This window comes from Callospermophilus lateralis, unplaced genomic scaffold (genome assembly GCF_048772815.1).
Source record: "Callospermophilus lateralis isolate mCalLat2 unplaced genomic scaffold, mCalLat2.hap1 Scaffold_205, whole genome shotgun sequence".
Taxonomy (NCBI): Eukaryota; Metazoa; Chordata; class Mammalia; order Rodentia; family Sciuridae; genus Callospermophilus; species Callospermophilus lateralis.
Window position 1 is genome coordinate 490,034 of NW_027513036.1, and position 22,327 is coordinate 512,360.

The following is a 22,327-nucleotide window of genomic DNA, read 5'->3' on the forward strand; positions in this document are numbered from 1 at the left end:
ATCCCCAGAAAAGGGGATCTGATCCTGATTTATCCAGTGAATTAATAGTTTTGCTTATGTTTGTAGTCACAGCCATTTCAGTTTAAAAAGGAGACATGAATGTGAACTAATTATAAACAGAGTGGTATGTCAGATCTCAAAATATTACTTAAAAAGTATACTGCTCAATAGTGTAACCACTAGCCACATTCTGACTATGGACCAGGATGTTGTGGTTAGTTGAAAATGTGATATGCTGTAAGTGTAAAATGCATACTGGATTTTGAAAACTTAGTACAATTTGTAAAAGAATAAATATTTTAAAGATATTTATTACATGTTGAAATAATATTTGGCATGTTTAGTAAATGTTTTAAAAATTGTATTTTTATCATTTTAGCATAGTTATTAGAAAATCCAAAATTACATGTGTAACTTGCATTATAATTTTGTTGAACAGTATTGCTTTAGAGAAGAAGTAAATCAGTATTTCTTTTAGCCTTCTAAATGGTGTGTCAAATCTGTACCATTTAGGAGGCCAAGTTAAATTTGCTCTGTGGAAGAATCACTTAACTTTCAGAGTATATTCTGATAATTTCCATTATGAAAGATGTAAAGATCTTTCAATTTAAAACTCACATGTCCTAAAGTTGCATGTCAGTTCAAACGTTCTTAAGGGTTTATGTTGATTTTCTGCAAATGGCTTAAACCAGTGTATGAATATACATCTAGAGAACATAGTAGATGTTGAATTGAATGCTCTCAGAGCAGTAATGTACTGGTGAATTTGGTAAAGAAATGTGCTTTAAGTGTTTAACCCAGGACTGTTTCCACAAGGTCACAGGATTATTTTAGATGGAGGAGAATCTTTCTGTGAAATAGAAAGTAATTTTCACTTATCACATATTTTTCTCTTTATATACCAGATTTAATTTAAGTTCATGTAATAATTCTTAACATTTAGTGATTTAACTAGTGAAGCAGTAAAACTTTGGGCTTGCTTGTACACAGTAACATGGAATACTTATCTCTATTTTCTTTTGTCACAGTCTTTGGTGGCTGTTAGCTATTGAAAAGGACATCTTTTAACTTCTGTAATATCTGAGTTTCTTTGTGGCTGTGTAAGTGAGTCAGGAAAAAACAAATGTAAAATACAAGTTTCTTAGGAAATTAGAAATTGTTTATTACTACTTTGGGGAGAGACATTTTTCCATATGTAAAACAATGCAGATGCTTTTGTGTGTCATTGGATTCTTCTGGGGTGAAGGTTTAGTTCTTGTAATATTGATAGAATAGCCTAAATTTGTATTGTGTTTTTACTTTTATGCCAGAAAATGCAAGAAATTATGGTATTATATTTCTTTTAACTCATAGCTGCATAAATGAGAATTTTAGCTGTATGGTAGTTGTATTATTTAGATTTCTTAATTTATGTTGTAATTAAAAATGGTATTCCACAATCATAAGTACATTTAGAATTTGTGGGTTAATATTGCATGAGACCTTTGAAACCTTATGCTTTCTACTTCCAGGTACGATTATTTAATTATGGCTTTTGGTAAGGTGTGTGTGTGTGTGTGTGTGTGTGTGTGTGTGTGTGTGTGTGTATAAACTTGTCAAAGTATGTGACAGTGTTAATTATCCCTCAGGGAAGAAATGTTAAGTGTATCTGGGTACATTCAGGAATATGTTGAGTGAGATATAGGAAAACCAGAATTACTTGTACTAGGGAGATTTGTCTTAAATCCCATCTTTTGTTTTAATTAATAAGTTATTCTTTAGTTACATAATTAGGTCTAATATACACATCCAGGATGGCCTTTGGGTAGATATCATTGTCAAATGCATGACTTTAAAAGTGTTTGATTATATGTCAATAGGAATACTTCTTTTTCTTTTAGTAAAAAAGGTTGATAGACAATTAATTTCTAATGATTTGATGGTATTTTAGGTTTTAAGTATTGAAGACCTGTGGGCCAATGCATTTTAAACACAGGGAAATAATATATGTTTTTTGGTTTATGTTTATACTTTTTACATTCTATATTTTAGATTAGGGTATAAAAATCAATTCACCAGTAAGCATGAAGGGAAATTATTATGAACATCCCTTTGTTTTACAGAAAGTTATGGATGAGAGTTGTTTAGTAATGTGTTGACATTTACATTCTATTTATCAAAGGATGTGCTTCCTTCACTTATGGTCAGCACTTGTGTAAACAGCAAAAGTTTAGAAAGGTGTTGGATTTCTAAGTTAATCTTGAATTTCTTTTCCTGTATAGAGGGTACAAACATGTACTCATAAATATTAATGGGTTTGGACTGAATCTATGTTAAAGATTATATTCAAGAGTAATTGTAAATCTGTAAATCGTTTTTGGATGAGGGGAAGGCCTTATGGGGGGTAGATATTACAGTTTCAAGTTTATGTTAATCATATGTTGACTATCAAAACCTGAAATCAGCTACTATAATACTTGTAAATACTATAATACTTGCAAATTTTGTTAATTTCCCTTTTTAAAAGAAAGAAAAAGAAGTAACCTAAGTTCTAAATCAGAAGTTTGCAATTTGCACATAAGAGTAATTTTCTGAGGATAAACTGTGTTTCTGATGGTTGCCATATCTCTCACTATTGTCCAGTGTAGATTAGAACTTTGCTAATTAAAGGGTGATCTTCAGACTAGCAACATCTGTATCACAGGTGTGATTTTTAAAACTCAGAATGTTGTTTTCCCCTAACCAGAAGTACTGAGTCTGAATCTGAATTTAATAAGATTGCTAACTGAATTGTGTGTCTATTGAGGTTGGAAAAATCCTGCTACTGAAGCAAGACTGTTCAGATCCATTCTGTGCCACTATTGGCATGCCACTTTATATAAGTTATGGGATATTTTTGTTCTTCAGTCTCCCAAGTTGTAAAATGAAGATTAAGTTGATCTCCCCATTGTATAATTGTTGTGAGGATGAAATGAATTTGTTGAAAGTTTTGTTAACCACATAAATTGGATCCCTAAAGTGGATACAGTATGATAAAAGTAGGTGAGACAGTTTAGCAGCATGCCCTCACTCTTGCTGGCTAAGGGAGTCTTTAAAAAAAAAGTTTAAAGGATAAGATAAAAATCTATCTTTGCCCAGCTTCTGAGATGAATGAGTTAGTTGATCTGAGAAGGAGTAAAACATCTTTTGTGGGAAATTGAGCAGATATTAAAAGTAACAGTGACACAAGTCCTTATAATTGTGAATCCTAATGACCATCAGAGTCTTTCACTAGGGGTTTGGCCTGCAGTCTTTTTTTTTTCAGAATAGAAATTAAAAGTTTATTAAAGGACAGCAGAAAAGACTTCTCCCAGAGGAAGAAGGGAACCCAAGAGGTGGAATCCATGGAAGTGCAGTTGTTTCCCCTTTTTATAGTTTTGGTGACAGAATGTAGGTTGGAGGCTCAAGGGGTGGGGCACGGGTGGGCTTATCACTTTTCTAGGATGGGATATCTCCAAATCTATTGGGGGCTGTTTCCTGAGCTCCATTAACATTTCTTTGAGGTGGACTTTAGCCTAGGGCCTTTTTGGGACTTCATTAACATTCCATGAGTTGTCCTGTGTTTTCCCTGAGTCATTCCCACCATGGCCTTCATTTTAGATTTCACTCGATATTAGACCCGATTTACCTAACTACACTGACTACCTAATTTTAAATCTGGCTTCATTCCCCCCTCTAATTTGGGAACTCCTTACTGCTGTAATGAAGGGGGCGAAGAAGATCTTTCTGGCTTCTTCAGGCTGAAAAGTGATGGTGTGGGGCAAGCAGTTTGGAGTCCCCCTTTAAAAATTGGGTCTATCGAGTGGTTCATGATAGAAGTTTGATTGAGAAGTAATAGACTGGAAGGCCATTTGAGTGATGGGTGGTCTGTAAGAGAAACAAGAATTAATTAGTACTGGAACCAGATTGATGCAGCAATAAATCCCATAGCACAGGAATATGCCAATGAGTATGATGGCAAAGACAAATGTAAATCTTTAAGGGTATTTGTCACATTGCCAGAATTGTCAAGGATGTAAAAACAACATTTAACTTTTAGGGTTACAGATGTCCTTTTCCTTAAGATACAGTTTAATAACTTAATGTCATCTGATCTTGCAAAATCTTTTTACTAGTATGACCTCTGTGTCTAATAGAGAAATATTTAATTCTGTTACTTAGGGCTGGATAACCATACTAGCAAACATTAAGCCTACCTGCGTAGGTTAGAAATAAAGGCCTTGAACTAAAAACTACTCTGGCAGTTCCTTTTGATAGTTATCAGGCATTTCTGTCTGAGAATCTCTTTTGAAGCCTCCAGTTTACTTATTTATGGAAGTTACATTTAACTATTATTTTATTTAAAATGCCCAGGAATAGCTGTTTTTTGGCTTTGACTGTCTTTGCTAAGTGTTTAAGATGAAGCAAGTCAAACTGACTTTTGTTTCTATCTAAAAGGTTTTCTGTTCTTTTGCTTTGGGAGTCTGAAAACTGTAAGAGGCTATGTTTATTAAAGTACTGAATACAGACCTCAAAGGAAGTAGCTTGTTGAGGGGGGGTGAGGAGGGGAGGTGAGGGCAAGGGTCCTTTCATTGGAAGGAGGCACCCCCTGTCAGCAGAGTTGGGCCCTTGTAAATCTAGTTTTGAATTTAGGGCCTGGGAGACTTGTGAAAAGAAAAGCCAACACCAACAACAACAAAAAGAGCCAAGGGAGGCCCCCAAACTTCTGGGAAAGAGGTCCTCATTCCTGCCTTGTTGGAACCAATGTTCAAGGGTTGGTATAAAGGAGATGCCAGTTGGTAAGGGACAGCTGGCTTCCTGGCTCCGATCGGCTGGACAGCTGCCCCTCTTTTCTCAACCTGGCAGAAGTGTGTGCCTGGAACCCTGAGGACAGCACTGCCACCCTGCAGATTCTTTTTTAAGGTGGGGAGAAGAGGGTGGGTACCAGAGATTGAACTCAGGGGCACTCAACCACTGAGCCCCATCCGCCCTATGTTGTGTTTTATTTAGAGACAGAGTCTCACTGAGTTGCTCAGGGCCTCACTAAGTTGCTGAGGCTGGCTTTGACCCTGCGATCCTCCTGCCTCAGCCTTCAGAGCCACTGGGATGACAGGCACACTGCACCTGGAAACCAAGCAGATTCTCATGCATCTCCTGTCCCAGTTTGAATCTGTGAGGCACAGCCATGTTCACAACAGGCCCATGGCCCCACCTCACTCAGCATTAGTTACTTTTGTCCTGATTAATGACTGCTGGTCCCTTGGTTAGATTTGGGGTTTGCCAGAGGCCTCGAGGGTTAAAGATGCAAATAATTCATAGTGGACAGTGCCTTCCTAGGTGGGCAGGACACCCTTGGAGCACTTTCCTTAATGTCCGCTACCCCTTTAGCATGGTTTTAAGTTGGGTTGCCCATAATCCAGAAATGACAAGTTTCGGCTCCATCATTTAGATTAGAAAACTGAGGAACAATGCCATTAGAGCTGCAGGGGATTTGATTCCAGTGAGACCCTGCAGTGAGCTCCTCTCTCCCTTTGCAGAGTGCCAGGATTTTATTTTTTAAAATTTGTTCTAATTAGTTATACATGACAGTAGAACGCATTTTGAAATATCCAACATAAATGGAATATAACATCTTCTGGTTGTACATGATGTGGAATCATACCAGTCATATAATTATGTATGCACACAGGGTAATAATGTCCCATTCCTTATACTATTCTTCCTACCCCCAAAACACTCTCCCTTCCCTTTGCTCCCCTCTGCCTCTATTCTTCCTCTATTATATACCTCTATTCTTCCCTACTCACCTGGCATTTTGAATTAGCACCTGCATATCAGAAAGAACATTCAGCCTTTGGTTTTTTTGGAATTGGCATGTTTCATTCACTTAGGATGATAATCTCCATTTCCCCCCATTTTCCAGCAAATGCCATCATTTCATTCTTCTTTAAGGCTGAGTAATATTCCATTGTGTATATATAACACATTATCTTTATCCATTCATCTGTTGAAGGGCCTATAGTTTGGTTCTATAGCTGGGCTTTTGTGAATTGAGCTGTTTACATTGATGTGACTGTGTCATTGTAGTATGCTGATTTTAGGTCCTTTGGGTATTATGCTGAGGAGTGGGGTAACTGGGTCAAATGGTGGTTCCATTCCAAGTTTTCTGAGGAATCTCCATACTGCTTTCCAGAGTGGTTGCACCAATTTGCAGTCCCACCAGCAATGTATGAAGATTACTGTTAGGGTCTGTAAACAAGTCAAGATGGTGCCTGGCATTTTGCCAGAGGGAGTGGTTTGTGAAGTAATGCCAGGGAGCCATTACGTGTGGAGATTCCTTATTGGTTGACTGCTGTATCTAGTTTATGCTAATTAAGATAAGCTGTGTGGAATGTATATATACCGCTCTTGTCCTACAATAAACAGCTCCCACTCCTGCTGTATCAATGTACAGAAGTTGTTCGTCACCCCCCAGTTATTTTTTTTTAAAGAGAGAGAGTGAGAGAGGGGAGAGAGAGAGAGACAGAGAGAATTTTAATATTTATTTTTTAGTTATTGGCGGATACAACATCTTTGTTTGTATGTGGTGCTGAGGATGGAACCTGGGCCGCACGCATGCCAGGTGAGCGTGCTACTGCTTGAGCCATATCCCCAGCCCCCCCCCCCCCAGTTATTTTGCTGCAGCCAGACTGCGGCAGATTACCATGATTTTATCTGTATGTGTGTGTGTGTGTGTGTGTGTGTGTGTGTGTGTGTTGTGTGTGTGTGTTTAATCTCCTGTATGTCTCCAGGCCTGGCACATGGGAGGTGTCAGTAGTGATTTGTGAAAGTACGTAGTGATTTGTGAAGTTGGATTAAACTGACCCAGAGAGGTCTGAGGATGTGGCTCAGTGGTGTAGCACTTTCCTAGCATGCATGAGGCCCTGGGTTTAATCCCCAATACTGCACACAGCCATATGACTAAACCTAGGCTGGTGCCTACAAGCCTTTTAAATCATGGCAGTGGACTGGGTCCTGAAGATTGCAGAACGTTATTGGTTTGGAGCTGCCCAATTGCACTGGTACATCCTTTATGGTGGGTATATAGGTAGATGCAGGTAATGCCATAATTGTGTACTTAGAGATCACCCTTATGTTCTTTCCCATACTTTTTTAAACAGCTTGTCCCATATGAGAAAATCCAGCATACTCTCTGAAGCCAGCAGTTGATCATGGATGGGAAGAACAACAGGAAAGCTCATTTTGAATGTCACTAGAGGGTCATGTTATGAAAGAGTGAAACAACTAGTAAAATAGGAAAGAGAATTCTTATACTTTTTTTATATTTGATTTAGACACAGGGTCTCACTGAGTTGTTTAGGGCCTCAATAAGCTGAGGCTGGCTTTGAACTTAAGTTCCTCCTGCCTCAGCCTCCTGAGCCACTGGGATTACAGGCGTCCACCACTATGCCTTGCTCTTGTAGTTACTCTGCAAAAAGAAATGCCCAAGTCACCTCCACTTGTGTGTTTCAGGCAGCACAACAGGATCCGCAGTGTGAACGGGAGCCAGCTGAAGGCCTACCTTTCCTTGGAAGTGTTGGATCTGAGTTCGAATAATATCATGGAAATTTGGAGCGCCTGCTTTCCCCCTGGAATGTACATAAGAGAGCTATAAGTGCTTCTGTGGCTGGGGCTGTCCCTCTGCTTCTAGGTCAACTGGAGGCCTCTCCATTACCCAGGTCTGTACACAGTCTGCATATTTCACTTCTGCTTTGGTCAGCTTTTTCACTACTGTGTGACTAAAAAAACCCGACCAGAAAATTGTAGAGGAGGAAAAGTTTATTTGGGGGCTGACAGGTTCAGAGATCTCCATTCATAGACAGCAGACTCCATTCCTCAGGGCTCAAGGGGAGGCAGGAGGTCATGGAGGAAGAGTGTGGTGGAGGGAAGCAGCTCACATGGTGATCAGGAAGCAGAGAGAGACTCCACTCTCCAGAGACAAATAGAGACCCAAAGCCATGCCCCCATGCCCCCTCCTCCAGCCACACCCACCTGCCTCCAGCCACCACCCAGTTAATCCCATCAGGGGGTTCATTCACTGGTTGGGTTAAGGCTCTCACAACCCAGGCATTTTTCCTCTGGACCTTCTTGCACCATCTCACATGTGAGTTTTGGGGGATACCTCACATCCAAACCATAACAATTTTTCAGCTCTGGGGATGGTACAAGACGGGAGAGATTGGCCTCTGATGCCCACTGATGGAACATTTCCAGTCCCATAGTATTCGTCTGTGTTACACCCAAGATGGACACCTTTGGCAGGGAGAGGTGGACTTGCCTGTCCAGGGAGCTCACCCCTCAGACAAAAGAGTTCAAGACTCTGAGGTCTGCCCTGACAACAAAGCCTGCTTTTACTCCCATTTACTGGGCTGCTTCCCAGCAGAGCTTGGAGAAAAGGCTCAGGGGAGCTTAGAGGCCCACTGTGCAGGGAGAGTACTTTGCATACTCTCCAGGCTCTTTCTTCCTAGCGTCCCACAGTGATCACACAGCTCATGGGATCTGTCTGGGAAGGCGGCTCCTGGTTCTGTGGGTTCTCAGGACTGTGCTGAGGTGTCTCTTACCTGTGTTTGGGCCCCATCTTACCTGCGATGTGGATGGTAGACAGGAGTAAAAATGATAAAACCTGCAGCACCCACGGTCTGTGGGTAGGAAAGTGTTGCTCTGGGGAAGAATCTGAAGAGACATTTCCAAATCTGAGTGAGTTTACATTCGCTTTGTCATCACTGTTTCAGAGTCATTTTGGAGCTCATTTGCGAGTCCTGTTTAGAGGTGGTCATGACCCATCTCTTCAGGGAAGATGAACCTTGGCCCCTAGATTTTCCAAGTTGTTCTCAGGCTGCATCAAGGTGCCGAAATCAGGAACAGGAGGATTTGGCCTTTGTTAACCTCAAGTGGAGCCTGTCCTGAGGTGTCCAGCTGCCGCCCAACACTCCCTTGCTCTGAACCAAGAAACCACCAACCGCAAAATGGAATTGCACTAACCTTCTGTCCCTGCAAGAAAGCAGGAGGGACTTTCTCTTTTGGCAGCTTGTGGCTGCTCTATCTTCTTCCCAGAGGCTGTTATTCTCTAATCTGGAATGTCAAGAACAAACAGTTTGTAGAGAATCCTCATGTGCCCTGTGCTGGGGCTCTGCCTGATAAAGAACCCAGAGGAGCCTTGTTCCTTCCCCCCAGGGTAGAAGATTCTCTGGGCTTTCTCCTTTTCACTTAGGCGCTGTTTTTGTTTTTGTTGTTGTTGTTGTTGTTTTTGTTTTTTGTTGTTGTTGTTGTTTTGTTTAAAAAAAAAACACCAAAATTTTGTCTAGGAAAAGCAGTAAGAAGGGTGTTGAGGGGTAACTTCTCATAGGAATACTGATTTATTTTATTTCCTTTATTTTTTCCCTTTTCTTTTCCACTGCTTGCTATGCTTTCACACAGTGTGACACACCTGTCTGTGTTATACACTGCAGTCCGTCTGCTCAGTACGGTCAAAGTAGATGGCCCTGAAAAAGTATTGCTTGTCTTTTTTTGGCAGGGGCGGGGGTACCGGGGACTGAACCAGGGACGCTTAACCACTGAGCCCCATCCCCAGCCCTATTTTGTATTTTATTTAGAGATAGGGTCTCACTGAGCTGCTTAGGGCCTCGCTTTTGCTGAGGCTGGCTTTGAACTCTCAATCCTCCTGCCTCAGCCTCCTGAGCTACTGGGATTACAGGCATGGTATGGCTTGCTCTCTAAAGAACTTGGCTCAAGTCTCTTTAACTAGAGGGTTTCTTTCGGGTATTTAAAATCATTTAAAGGAATTGGCTTATACCTACTTATTATGTAAGTCCAAAAATGAGACCCACTTCAGGATTAAAGACTGTTTCCCCAAATCATGGAATGGAATCTGACCTGGCCTCTGAGCTGACTTTGTGCTTTGTGTAGGGCTTTTCTTGTGCGCCTTGGGTGGCGGGCCAGGTGTGGCCTGAGGTTGGCAGGTTTGCAGGAGGGCTGGGGGTGGAGGTGTCTGACGGTCACTCCCGCCCTCTTGGGCCCACTAGCCACAGGTGCTGTGTGCTCTGGGCTGAGTGGAGGTTGACCTTGGACAGTCTTGCCACCTGCAGTGCTTCCCCATCTGGGAGTCAGGGCAGGCTCTGAAGCCTTGTGATAATAGACATCTCCTCAGGAAACCTGTCCCTCTGGGTGTGTCTTAGCGTGTTTTCCCAGCTCAGATCCAGATGGGTCTGGTGTGTGTAACAGAACGAGGAAGGCCTCCTACAGCTGTGACATTTTCTCTCCTGACTCGTTCCAGCAACCTGGCCAGCAATCGCATTGGATCCCTGGAGTCAGGAGCATTCGATGGCCTATCACGGTCACTGCTAACTCTTTGCCTGAGCAAAAACAGGATCACCCAGCTTCTTATAAAAGCATTCAAGTTACCCAGGCTGACACAACTGTGAGTACAGAAACCAGCACTTTAACTAAGTTTATAGCCCAATTTTTATGGGCGCCAAACTTCCCCAAGGACCTAGCACCAAATGCAACCCCTACTTCCCACCCCCCACCTTGCCCCCAGTAAAGTTCTGCATGAACTGTAATTAATGCCCCTATGACAACACCTAGTAAAAGCAGATTGGAGCTGGGTCTGGGGCCGGTGGGCCACCTCATCTTGCAGGGATGAGGTCCACTGAGTATGGACGTGCAGGTTTATGCTAGTGTCCTCCTCGATGACATGAGGAATCCTGCTGGTTAGCTGGCATGGCTAGTGCTTAGGCTTCATGCATTCTGTTTATTTATCTCAGAGGTTTTAGTGTTGTTTTTAAAGGTACCCGTAAAATAAGTACCTCAGTCTTGATGGCATCCTCGACATTTCTTGAATTTGGCAGGAAGTTAGCATGGCTAAAGGCGGTAAGCAGGAGATGGCAATTTTTATCTCCTAAATCTTACAAGGTGGTTGATGTATGATGGTCTCTCGCTTTTTTTTTTTTTTTTTTTGGTACCGGGGATTGAACTCAGGGGCACTCAACCACTGAGCTACCTCCCCAGCTGTATTTTGTATTTTATTTAGAGACAGAGTCTCATTGAGTTGCTTAGGGCCTTGCTGAGTTGCTGAGGCTGGCTCTGAACTCACAATCCTCCCACGCCACTGGGATTATAACCCTGTGCTACCATGCTTGGCTCTTGATTGATTGATTGATTGATTGATTTTTGACTTCTTTTTATTATTGGAAGAATAAATGTCAAGAAAACAAGCCAGTAGTGGAAATTTGGTTTAAATTGACGAGAACAGTTGTTGAGGCTCAGTGGGGTGTGGATCCTGGGCTGTCTGCGGAGAAGGTCTCCATGATGCTGAGGAGGTTGGGTCACGAGATGCTCCAGAAATAGTTGGGGGAAACCAGGGCTTTCCCATTAGCTCCATGTGTCTTTCCCTGCCCCTCCAGGCCACCCAGAGTCCTTTCAGTCCCCCGAGGCTCTCTAGTACTAGAGCCAGCAGCTGAATGTGTGTGCTTCATGGGGGGTCCCCCGCTGCACTTGCCCCATATATGGAGATCCCATCAGATGCTCTGACTGCAAATGTTTTTGCATTAGATACCCGCTGGCTCGCTGGCTGGGAAACTTGGCAGGGGTGTGTGTGTGTGTGTGTGTGTGTGTGTGTGTGTGTGTGTGTAATGTGCACAGGGAGGCTCTGACCCTGTGGGCTTCTTCTATTCAGGGACCTCAATTGGAATCAGATTCGGTTGATCCATGGCCTCACGTTCCAGGGCGTGGAAAGCTTGGAGGTGCTGAAGCTCCAGAAAAACAACATCAGCAAGCTGATGGATGGCGCTTTCTGGGGCCTGTTCAATATGCATGTGCTGTAAGGGTGAGGCCGTGGCCTCTGCACCCTGCCTCTGTGGGGAGTGGGGCAGCCTGTGTGTGTCCATTCAGCTGAGCACTAGGTGGAGAGCAGGCCACCTTTCCTTTTTCTTTCTGTTTTTTTTATTTTGGTACCAGGATTGAACTTGGGGAGGCACTCGACCCCTGAGCCCCATCCCCAGCCCTATTTTGTATTTTATTTAGAGACAGGGTCTCACTGAGTTTCTCAGCACCTCACTTTTCCTGAGGCTGGCTTTGAACTTGAGATCCTCCTGTCTCAGCCTCCTGAGCTGCCTTGATGACAGTCCTGTGCCATCGCACCCAGAAGGCCACCTGTCATTTGAGTCTTCCTGTGGTCCCAACTCAGTGTCTCTGCAGACTCAACCATATCTGTTCGTGTTTCCACAGCAGAATAGCAACATCTCTTGGAGGAGGTTTTTGAATCAGAACGGGTGTTGCAGGAAGGATCCCCATTCCTTGGCTTCCTCCCACCCCCACTTCCTCGCTGCAGAACAGATCCTTCCCCACATCCTCTCCACTCCCACACTCCACAGAAAGCTCCTTCTCTCCCCATTTTGGGTTTGACAGTCTTTTTTGATGTGTAGGTGGACCCAAAATATAGTTCATCACAGGAGATTTATTTATGTCTTGTCAGCTCATCAAGGCACTTGGTGCAGATGTGCAGCTTTTATCAAGGGAACATTCTCTTCGGCCAGATGTGTCCAATAGCGGAGCTGAGGCCTGCCAGAAACAAAGGCAACATCAAAAAAAAAGCAGAAGAATGTAATCTGCTGTCCTTCAACATTTAATTTGTTTACTTTTCATTAGAGGTGATGCCTCTGCGTGAATGAATCACATAGTACCATCATCCGTCCCCTCTCTCCCCCTCCCTCCCCATCCCCGTTCTTCTCCCAGAAGACAGTTGGGTCTCAGCATTTCCTCTTGGTTTTCCTCTTTTCAGGTTTGCGGGTGGTTACTTCCAAGTTGGCACATCTTCACCAGTATCTTTACCCACTTCTTTCCTTCACTACTTGTCTTTATAACTGAAACCAAGCCCAGAAGCTTAGGTCCAGGCCCCAGAGTGTACTGTGCAGAAGTATCTCTGCTTTGCATGACCAGGATGCTAGTGGCTTCTCCTCCTTTGCCACTTCAGCTGGGCTGGAGCTCTGTGGTGCATATTCCAGAACACTCTTCCTTCCTCAAGTCTGTCATTTAGAATCTGAAGTTCTAAGTTGATGATGGTCTGAGGATTAAGAGAATTTTCAGAAGAAAACAGTGTGAGGCTCTACCATTTCATTTTTATGTGGAACGAATTTATACAAATTAGGGCCAGTCATGGTGGTGTGTGCCTGTAATCCCAGTGGCTCAGGAGGCTGAGGCAGGAGGATTGCAAGTTTGAGGCCAGCCTCAGCAACTTATCAAGATCCTAAGCAGTTCAGCGAGACCCTGTCTCTAAATCAAATATAAAAAAGGGTGGGGGTGTGGCTCAGTGGTTAACCACCCCTGAGTTCAATCCCTGGTACCAAAAAAAGAGCAAAATGTGCATTGGTAACTTCCATGAGAGAAACCAGGTGTCTAGGCAGAGCTGTCATTGGTGAGGATTCTGAGAAGTGAGGGAATGGCACATGAATGCTCTTCATTCAGTGGGTTCATATCCTGAGATGCCCACTGTGAGCTGAGGATGTCATAAGTTGAAAATACACTTAATTCCTAGTCCCCAGGGCATCCTAGCTTGTAGCACAACACATGGTAGAGTGTCAGTTGTTTCCTCTGGGTACCACAGGGCTGAGGGGGAGCCATCTCTCTGCCACTCCCAGCATTGAGAAAGGATTGTACCAGTTAGGAAAGATCTAGATTCGGAATTCAAAGCGGAGTTTCTGCAGAATGTGTGTCAGTCTCACACCTTCATAGAGTATGGACATCACAAGTTGGAATACTGTAAGTCAGGGACCTGCTGTGCATACTTAATGAGCATGTTGGGAGCCAGATCGTCACACTGCCCACAACCCCGAGGTACATTCTCTATTCCCTCTCCATACAGCACCATGAGGTGGATTCTTCTGGATATTTCCATTTTGCAGGTGTTCAGACTCATTAAGCCATCAAAATAGCAAAATCAAGATTTAAATCTTGTAGTCATGGAGCTGGGAGTAGTGGCACACACCTGTAATTCCAGCATCTCAGGAGGCTGAGGCAGGAGGATCGTAAGTTCAAAGCCAGCCTCAGCAACTTAGCAAAGCCCTAAGCAACTCAGTGAGACCCTGTCTGTAAATAAAAAATATAAGTAGGGCTGGGACTGGGGCTCAGTGGTTAAGCACTCCTGGGTTCAATCCTGGGTACCAGAAAAACAAAAATCATACAGTCATTGGACCCCAGAGCTAATGCCATGTCTCCTGGCACAGTGGATTTTTTCAGTTGGATGAGGATAAGGGCTGCCTCCCTTTTCTCCTTCTCTCTCTGTTCCTCTCCTGGCTTTGCCCTTGCTGAGAGCTCCTCTGCCCACTCATCTGCCTGGTTCACTTTGACTTAGCTGAAAGTGACTTATGGCTAACATCCCCTGCCCTTCCGAACTTTCTGAGTATGTCTTGGCCTGGAGACCCTCCACTGGGGTCTGCCCGTCTTCTCTCCGCCATGTGTATGCACACCAGGGGGTCTCCATGCTTCCCATGTGCTCTTACACCCTCAGTGTGACCGCCCTGTCTGATCGGAGCGCTGACCAGGCACACTCCGTGTATTGGGTAAAGGTCGGACCCCTTTGACCCCGGGCACTGTCATTGCAGACACCTCGAGCACAACAGCCTGGTGGAAGTGAACAGCGGCTCCCTCTTTGGCCTCACGGCCCTGCACCAGCTGCACCTTGGCCACAACTCCATCTCACGCATCCACTGCGATGGCAGAGAGCAGTGGACTAAGAAGGGGTGTAGGCCTCGGGGGCAAAGGCAGCTCAGAGGCAGGCAGGCCGGTGGCCCTGTTCTGGCAGAAAGAAGGATAGATGTTCAGGCCAGCCAGGCCCAAAACAGGAATGTCAGGTCTTTGAGCTCCAGGCCCTTCCTACCTCCTATTTTTGAAATAACAGAGGTGTAGCCTGTCGGTCCCCATGAAGAGCCTCTGTCCCCAGGGATTTCTTGGGTGTGGAAAAAGCTCCTGAAGTCAAGGGCTTTGTCTGGGAAGGGCAACCTAAAGAACCCTTCTCACTGTAGCTTCTTGCAGAGTGATGGTACCTTAGGCCTCTGGGCCATGGTGTGGCACACCTTTAATGCCAGTGACCTGGGAGGCCAAGGCAGGAGTATCACAAGTTTGAGGCCAGCCTCAGCAAATTAGTGGGACCTATTTCAAAAAAAAAAGAAGCTGGCAATGTTGCTCAGTGGTAGAGCACCCCTGGGTTCAAGCCCCGGTACGAGAGAGAGAGAGAGAGAGAGAGAGAGAGAGAGAGAGAGAGAGAGAAACAGTGTGTTTGAACCACACTGGGATCATGAATAGAGCAATGGCGACCCGCTGACTGGAAGAATCTGTGTGTCCTCAGCGCTTGCACCTCAGTCAGCTTCCCCAGGGACCTGGCTCTTCCCTTTACCTGTCGTGCCTGGTGGAGGAGGTGGATGTGCATGGAGGCTCACAGTGTCCCCCCACCCTCCATTCCTTTGGAAGATCCCCAGGCAGGACACCCAGGCTGGGCCTGAGGGCACCTGAACTCACTGTTGCCCAAGCTGAGAGCCACAGTGGTGACCCCTGGAGAGGGAACCTGGGTGCCCTCTCTGTCCTGCATGCACAGCCGGAGCTGCATAGCCAAAGGTCGGAGAACATGGCCATGTTCCCGTGTCTGCACCCGTTTCTAGATCTCTGCTTGTGTTGGGGGAACAGGTCCTCGCTAGGTGGAAATTTTCAGTTTCATAATGCTCTAGTTTAGTCCGGTTGGGTTTCCTTATTTTTCAGGAGAGTTTGGGAGGGTTTTCTCCTTTCCCTCTTTTCATAGGCTTGGCCTAGAAAAATTGTCACTTAATGTGAGCAAGCGTTATGGGTGCCAGGCACACTCACAGGGACCTGGAACTTCATGCTGCGCTTGCAGCCCGAGTCCTTAGCCGGTCCCTCCCGTTGTGTGTCCCTTGCATCTCGGGCCCACAAGCATCCCTCTGCTGACCTGGCGTTTCAGTCTCTGTGGGTCAGTGGTCAGAGCATGTGCCATGCAACAGCCTGCCTCTCCCTCCCGCTCACTGCCCTTGGACTTGGGGTGTTAGATTCGCCCTCCTGGTGCTTTAGGGTGCTGCTTCCTCCCTCTTGTGGTATCAGATGGCACACTCTTTGCTCAGGTGAGGACCGCATGAGGTAACTCCAGGGACACGTGGTTCTCTGTTGTCCTAGTCCAGGAGCCCTGGGGGAAGCAGGGCAGGTTGAGTTTCACAGTCCTGAGCCTGTCTAGTTCCTAGGGTGAGGAGCCACCGTTCTGTGACTCAGCAGAGGGTGTGTGACCTCCTGGGAGAAGCTGTGCTCCAGAGCCTTGATGGGGCTTTGAGCTCCCTGCTCCCCTTTCTGGCTATGGACCGCTGTCTGCTGTGCCCTTTAGAGGGACCGGAGGTCACTGCAGCATGCCTTGACCAGTCCTAGAAGCTTGCCCCGTTCTCAGGTCACCTCAGAGGCAGGCTGAGGGTTGCTTTCCCGCCCCTCCCCTAAGCCAAATTTCTTAATTGCAGGTGAGGATATAATTTTGGTCTCCTGCCAGGTCTTGTGACTGACAGACACCATGACTTATTTCTCTAGCAGGGAAAGAAGGCTGCCTGCTGCCCCCTTTAAAAACCCATTAATCTTCACTGATACTATTTTTGTTCTTCCTGACCCAGCCCAAACTTCCCATTTTTCAACCAGAGGTGACCCGTATGCGAAGTGACCAGCGCCAGGGTTGTGTCAGAAATGCAAGGGTGTCTGGGAGGAGGGTTGGAGTCTCACATGCAGGCTAAATGGATGATTTGGGGTGTGTCCTGTCCTGCTCACAGGGAGGGTAGGTGACACTCAGGCCAGAGCCTCCAGCCTGAGGCTGAGGCCCTGCAGTGGTTGTCCCAGGCAGGGATTCATGGTGCCCTCTGCTGTCCAGTGCATGGAGTGGCAGCATCTGACCCACAAGGGGCCTATCCAGGGTGTCGGGCCTCTGCCAAGAAAAGTCTGAATCAGGACCAGCCTGGACACCAGCAGGGAGATTTTGTATTGCATGACCTTGTGCCATCCCCACAGTTTAACCACACTGGGACCTGCACAGCCATCCCTGTTGTTAGGCCAGGTGGATGACCTAGCTGCACATCCACTGTGAGGTGCTCCCTGCCCACGGAGATCCCATGGGTTGTTGTAAGCAAGTCTGTGAAGCCTGATAATGGCCTGTGCCCCTCCATCTCTCCTGGATTCTGTCCTTCAACAACCTCACGCGGCTGGACAAGGAGAGCCTGGCCAAGCTGGGCAGTTTGAGCATCCTGCGCCTCAGCCACAACTCCATCAGCCACATCACCAAAGGTGCCTTCAAGGGACTCAAGAACCTGCGCATCTTGTATGGCATTCACTGTGGGAGTGACCAAGCAATGGGGTCCTGGGCAGGAGAGCAGAAGAGGGCAGAGCCGGCCCCTAAAGGCCAGTGCAGTGCCAGAACCTTGAGCAACTGGTGACCAACGAGCATGCAGGAGGGGTGTGGTCTTAGTCAAGAACAGGGACACAGCACAGTTTGGGAACAGGAACCTTTATGACCAGAGATCAGCCATCTTCTGAAAAGCTTGCCACGCTGATGGAAGCCCTCAGGTGGGATTATGCCATGTCTAGAGAACCAAGCAGACCACAGCACTGAGGCCCAGAGTGAGTGTGCTGTCTCTTTATCTCTTGCAGAGACCCTGTCCTTGGTGGTACCCTTGGAAGACCTCATGGTGTCTGTGGGGGAGACGGTGGCCCTCCAGTGCAGTGACTGGCAGCCCCTCCCCCCGCATCACCTGGCTCAAGGGGAACCGCCTCCTGAGCCTCACCGACAGGCACCACTTCACCTCCGACAACCAGCTGCTGGTGGTCCATAACGTGGTGGTGGAGGACGCGGGCCAGTACACCTGCGAGATGTCCAACACGCTGGGCACAGAGCCCGCTCACAGCCAGCTGAGCATCTTGCCCACGCCTGGCTGCAGGAAGGACCACCATGGCATCTTCACCATTACTGTGGTGTGCAGCATTGTTCTTATGTCGCTGGTGTGGGTGTGCATCATCTACCAAACCAGGAAGAAGAGCGAGGAGTACAGTGTCACCAACACAGGTGAGCACGGTGGCCGTTCATTTCCAGGGCAGGAGAAGCCAGGTCCACACTCTTCAAGAGCTCTCATGCTCTGGGAACACCAGGACCTCTGGGAATGTGGTTCTGGAGAACTGAACCCTTGGTCCTGCGGACACTGGGTTCATAGTCAGGGCAGAGCCAGAAATGGAGCTGCCTTGCAGCTGGGGCTGGGGCTCAGTGGTAGTGCACTTGCCTGGCATGAGTGAGGCACTGGGTTTGATCCTCAGCATAGCATATAAATAGATAAACTAAAGGTCTATTGACAAGTAAAAAAAAAAAAAAAGAACTTCCTGCTGATGTCCTCCTCATAAACGGAGGTGGATTGTCCCTGAAGCATCACAGTGCTGTGGATTTATTAGTTCTGTCTCCCTTCCTGTCACTCTTCCCTTTCTTTTGTGGTCTCAAATGATTTTGACATGGGCTCAGGTTCAACTCGGGTCTGGGAGGGCCTCCTACCTGCACCAATTCCTGGTCTCTGCGCAGCCTCGATGGCTGTTGCCAGGGGATCCTGTTCGGGGCCTGACAGTGAATGCGCATCTGCATCTGTTGTCACCGCAATCCTGAATATTTCATTGTCTTATCTCCTTGAATAGGAAACTATTATGCCACCAGATGTTCCAAGCTACCTCTCTTCTCAGGGGACCCTTTCTGACTGGTGAGAAACCTCAATCAGGACTGAGGGTGGCCATTGGGCCAACAAGCACATCGAGAGCAACAGTAAGGCCTCTGACACAGTGAGATGCAGCTCTATCTAGGTGACTGTCCTCCGTAGGTGGAGATGGCCTCTAGCTCCCTATTCAGGTGTCTGGCGTTAGGTAGGACAGAGCATCAGGTGAACGAGGCAGCTGCTGGCCCAGGCCTCTGTTGTTTAGCTCAGTCCTGGTCTGTGCAAGCTCTGCAGAGGTTTCAACATCCTGTCTCTCCAGAAGGTCACCATCTGGGCTTAGCAGTAAGCCTCCCAGTTGGGATAAGGTAGGACCACTGTCAGAAACAGCTGAAGGGAAACCCCAGGCCCTGAAACCAAGCCCTGCTTCCACAGTTGGCCCTTGGTATCTGTGGGTTTGATTCTCTACACACTAGAAATATCCAGGGCGGAGAAGGTAATGCACATGCAGCCTTCTTTTCCTTGTCATTATTCCCCCAAAACACAGTCCAATAGCTGTGCACACAAAGTTACATTTTACTAGTCACAATGCTTAATCTAGGGTGACTTACATGGGACAGTGTATTCAGGTTATGTGCAAATGGTGTGTTATTATATACAAGGGACTTGAGCATCCCTGGATTTTGGGATCTGTGTGGGGGCTCTGGCACCATGAAGGTACCAAGGGATGCGAGTGCAGCGGCAATGCCAAGACCTCCTCTGTATTCCAGACTCACAGGGAAAACTCTCTGCAGGGGGCGCTGTTTCAGTTGGTGGGAGATTGTGAGCGCTTGCTGAGCTGAAGGCCGGGCCTGAGAGAGCTGCTCCTCTAACATGGCTGCAGATGCTCAAAGAGTGCTTGCTGGGAAAATGGTACTAGAAAACAGGCCCATTGCCAGCTTCGTGGTGGCACAGTAGTAACTCACACTGATAGAGAGACTACAGCAGCAGCCCCAACCGTCCTGCTCCTCAAACTCACTGAGACCTCCTCTGCAGTTTCTAACCTGGGGAGTCTGTTGCAGGTGTGTGTCTGAGAGATGTGGACCTCTTTCCAAAGGTTACGTCCACAGCATCATGCACAGGCAGCCCAAGCTCTGTGTTAGATACAGTAAAGAGCCCTGGAAAGTGTCAGAAAAAGCCACTGGGACACCTGGTCCACCTACCATGGGCAGGTGATGCTTCCACCAGGAAAAGTAGTGTCTTTTTGAAATCAAGATCTGGGTTGACCCACTCACTAAATGAAGAGGGGAGATGCCTACATTTCCATCTAGCACTCTCTAAATTGGGTATTTAGTATATAAACAGGAAGCTCTGGCCTGGTGCCCTTTTAATTCTAGAGGAGTGTGTCTCATAGTTACTATTTATGGTACAGTAAACCTGAGCAAGAATTTTCCAGAATAATAAGCAACATAGGGGGTTTTAGTATCTGTTCACCAGGGCTGTTTTGAGGTTAAATTTCTAATTGTTCAGAAAACTCTTAACCCTGCATGGTACCTAATTGTTGGGGTTTTTCTTTTTTCTTTTTTTTTTTTTTTGCCGCTGATCACAGTAGCATGACTACAGTCTCTAAGTACAAGATTAGCTTAATCTGGGGCATGTGAGCAAGAAGGACCCCATCTCCACTAACGGTGTGGCATGTGCCCTGCCTTTTCTGTGAAGGTCTTTGGGGAGGGGGCGTTTGCAGGCCGGGGGCAGGACCCCACTTGGGTGCAGGTGGGTGGCCTGTTCTGTGGGGGTGGCTCTGACCTGGCCCATCTGTCCTTCAGAACCCAGTGGCCCTCTCGTGTGCAGTGACTGCAATGCTGATGTGGACAGTTACTCCAAGGAGCAGGCCCCCCACTCTCAGCCCACATGCAGGGACAGCACACAGCCAAGTGCACTGTGTGGCCAGGATCCCAGCCAGGGTGACCAAGGAGACTCTCCACATCATCCTCGCAGTGGGGCTTGGGACAGGTACCTCTACCCCAGCAAACAATAGAATGCCGACATCCTTGAGGAAGCCGTCGGTGTCCCTAGATGGAAAAGGTGATCCCTTACTGTCCTCCTGGCCTCCCTGGCAGCTACACTAGCTGCCACATCTGGTCATGCTGGAACTTGGCTCTGACGGCCTTCTCTTTCCCCAGGGGGCTTTGCCTGTACTCTATAGTGAGGCTGTGCGAAGTGGACCCCGCAGACCTTCAGCCCTGCCCTGTGTGCCCTTCAGGCAGCACGGAGCTCCCAGAGGCCTCCTTGGCCTTCCCTTCAGGTTGCTGTTTCTTTGGAGGGGGGTTAGGAATAGTTCTGGTGCCTTAGTGCATGGTGGGAATTTAGAGACAAAAAAGACATTTGTTTCCTGGGGTTCCTGGTGGGTTAGGAAGGACGGGGAGTCCTTGGTGTTGTGTGCTCTTCGCAGTTACATTTAGCCTGCGTTGGTGGCTCCTGCAATGTGTCTTTGCCGTGAGGGGCTTTTCCCTGGAGGCTTGCTTCTTTGAGGGATGAAGTGAAGGTTGCTAATCCACCACAAGCCATGAGTTAGGACGGTAGGCCTTTCTCCCTTCTCTGAAGCTCACTTTTTCTTAACAGCAAATGTCATCTTGTCCATGTTGCCGGATTGTTAGCTGAGGCTTTTTGGGCAAAGGCTGCTGGTGTTGGTACCTGTGGATTTTTCAATAGTGACGTTTTAATTCTGCCAATATAATATTACATTGGGTGTAAAAAAGATCAAGTTCTCACCTTCCAGGGCTAGCTCATGTCTACTGAGGAGCCTGAGCAGGCCCATCCACGCCCTCCCTTCACATAGACGGGACTGGGTGTGGACTACATAAGATTTAGCCCTAGACCTGGGTGTGTTTGCACTTTTGAGACCTGTAGCTGTCTTGTGAGTGCCAATGTGTAATTCACTGAAAATTACATTGAAACAAATAAGGTCCTTAAAAAAAATCTCAAAGTACATTTCTTTAGCCAAAAAGTTGAAGGGAGATATTAGCCAAATGGCTACGTATGTCAGATGTTCTTGTCAGAGGTCATCATTGTTCCAGAGGTCATCATTGATCCATTGTTTTGTCCTCAACAGTTAACTGATAAATGTTACTTCCACAAAATATGTGAATTTGCTGCTTCTGAGAGGCAATGTGAAAGAGGAAGTATTACTTTTATGTACAAATTTATTTATTTATAGAAATTTTTGTACAATGTACATTGAAAACATGTAAAATATTGAAGTGTATAACAAACAGCACTGAAGTGTCTTTAATAAAGGTTCATTTATAAGTGTTGAGCAAATGGCAGGAATGAAAATTGGGATATATGGTGTCTTAGGGAGACAACAAATGGTTTCTTTTGGCTAGAAAATGTATGTGCAAAGAAGGTTTGCAGGTTAGAGTCATGCAACTTATTCAGTAAATATTTATTAAGCATTTGCTAGACACTTAAGCATAGGATACCATGGTAAGCATGATAGAAAAGTTCTCTTAGGGAACCTGTTAGTCTATTAGGGCAGGGATATTAGTTAAGAGCTATGATAAGGACCACATGGTAAGATCTAGATCAAGTTTCAAGATAAATTG

At 46.2% G+C, this 22,327-nt stretch overlaps 1 pseudogene; it reads left to right on the forward strand.

Moving 5' to 3' along the window:
* The first annotated feature begins 6,993 nt into the window (after window positions 1-6,993).
* Window positions 6,994-20,851, forward strand: LOC143388730 (leucine-rich repeats and immunoglobulin-like domains protein 1; annotated as a pseudogene).
* Window positions 20,852-22,327: the final 1,476 nt, after the last annotated feature.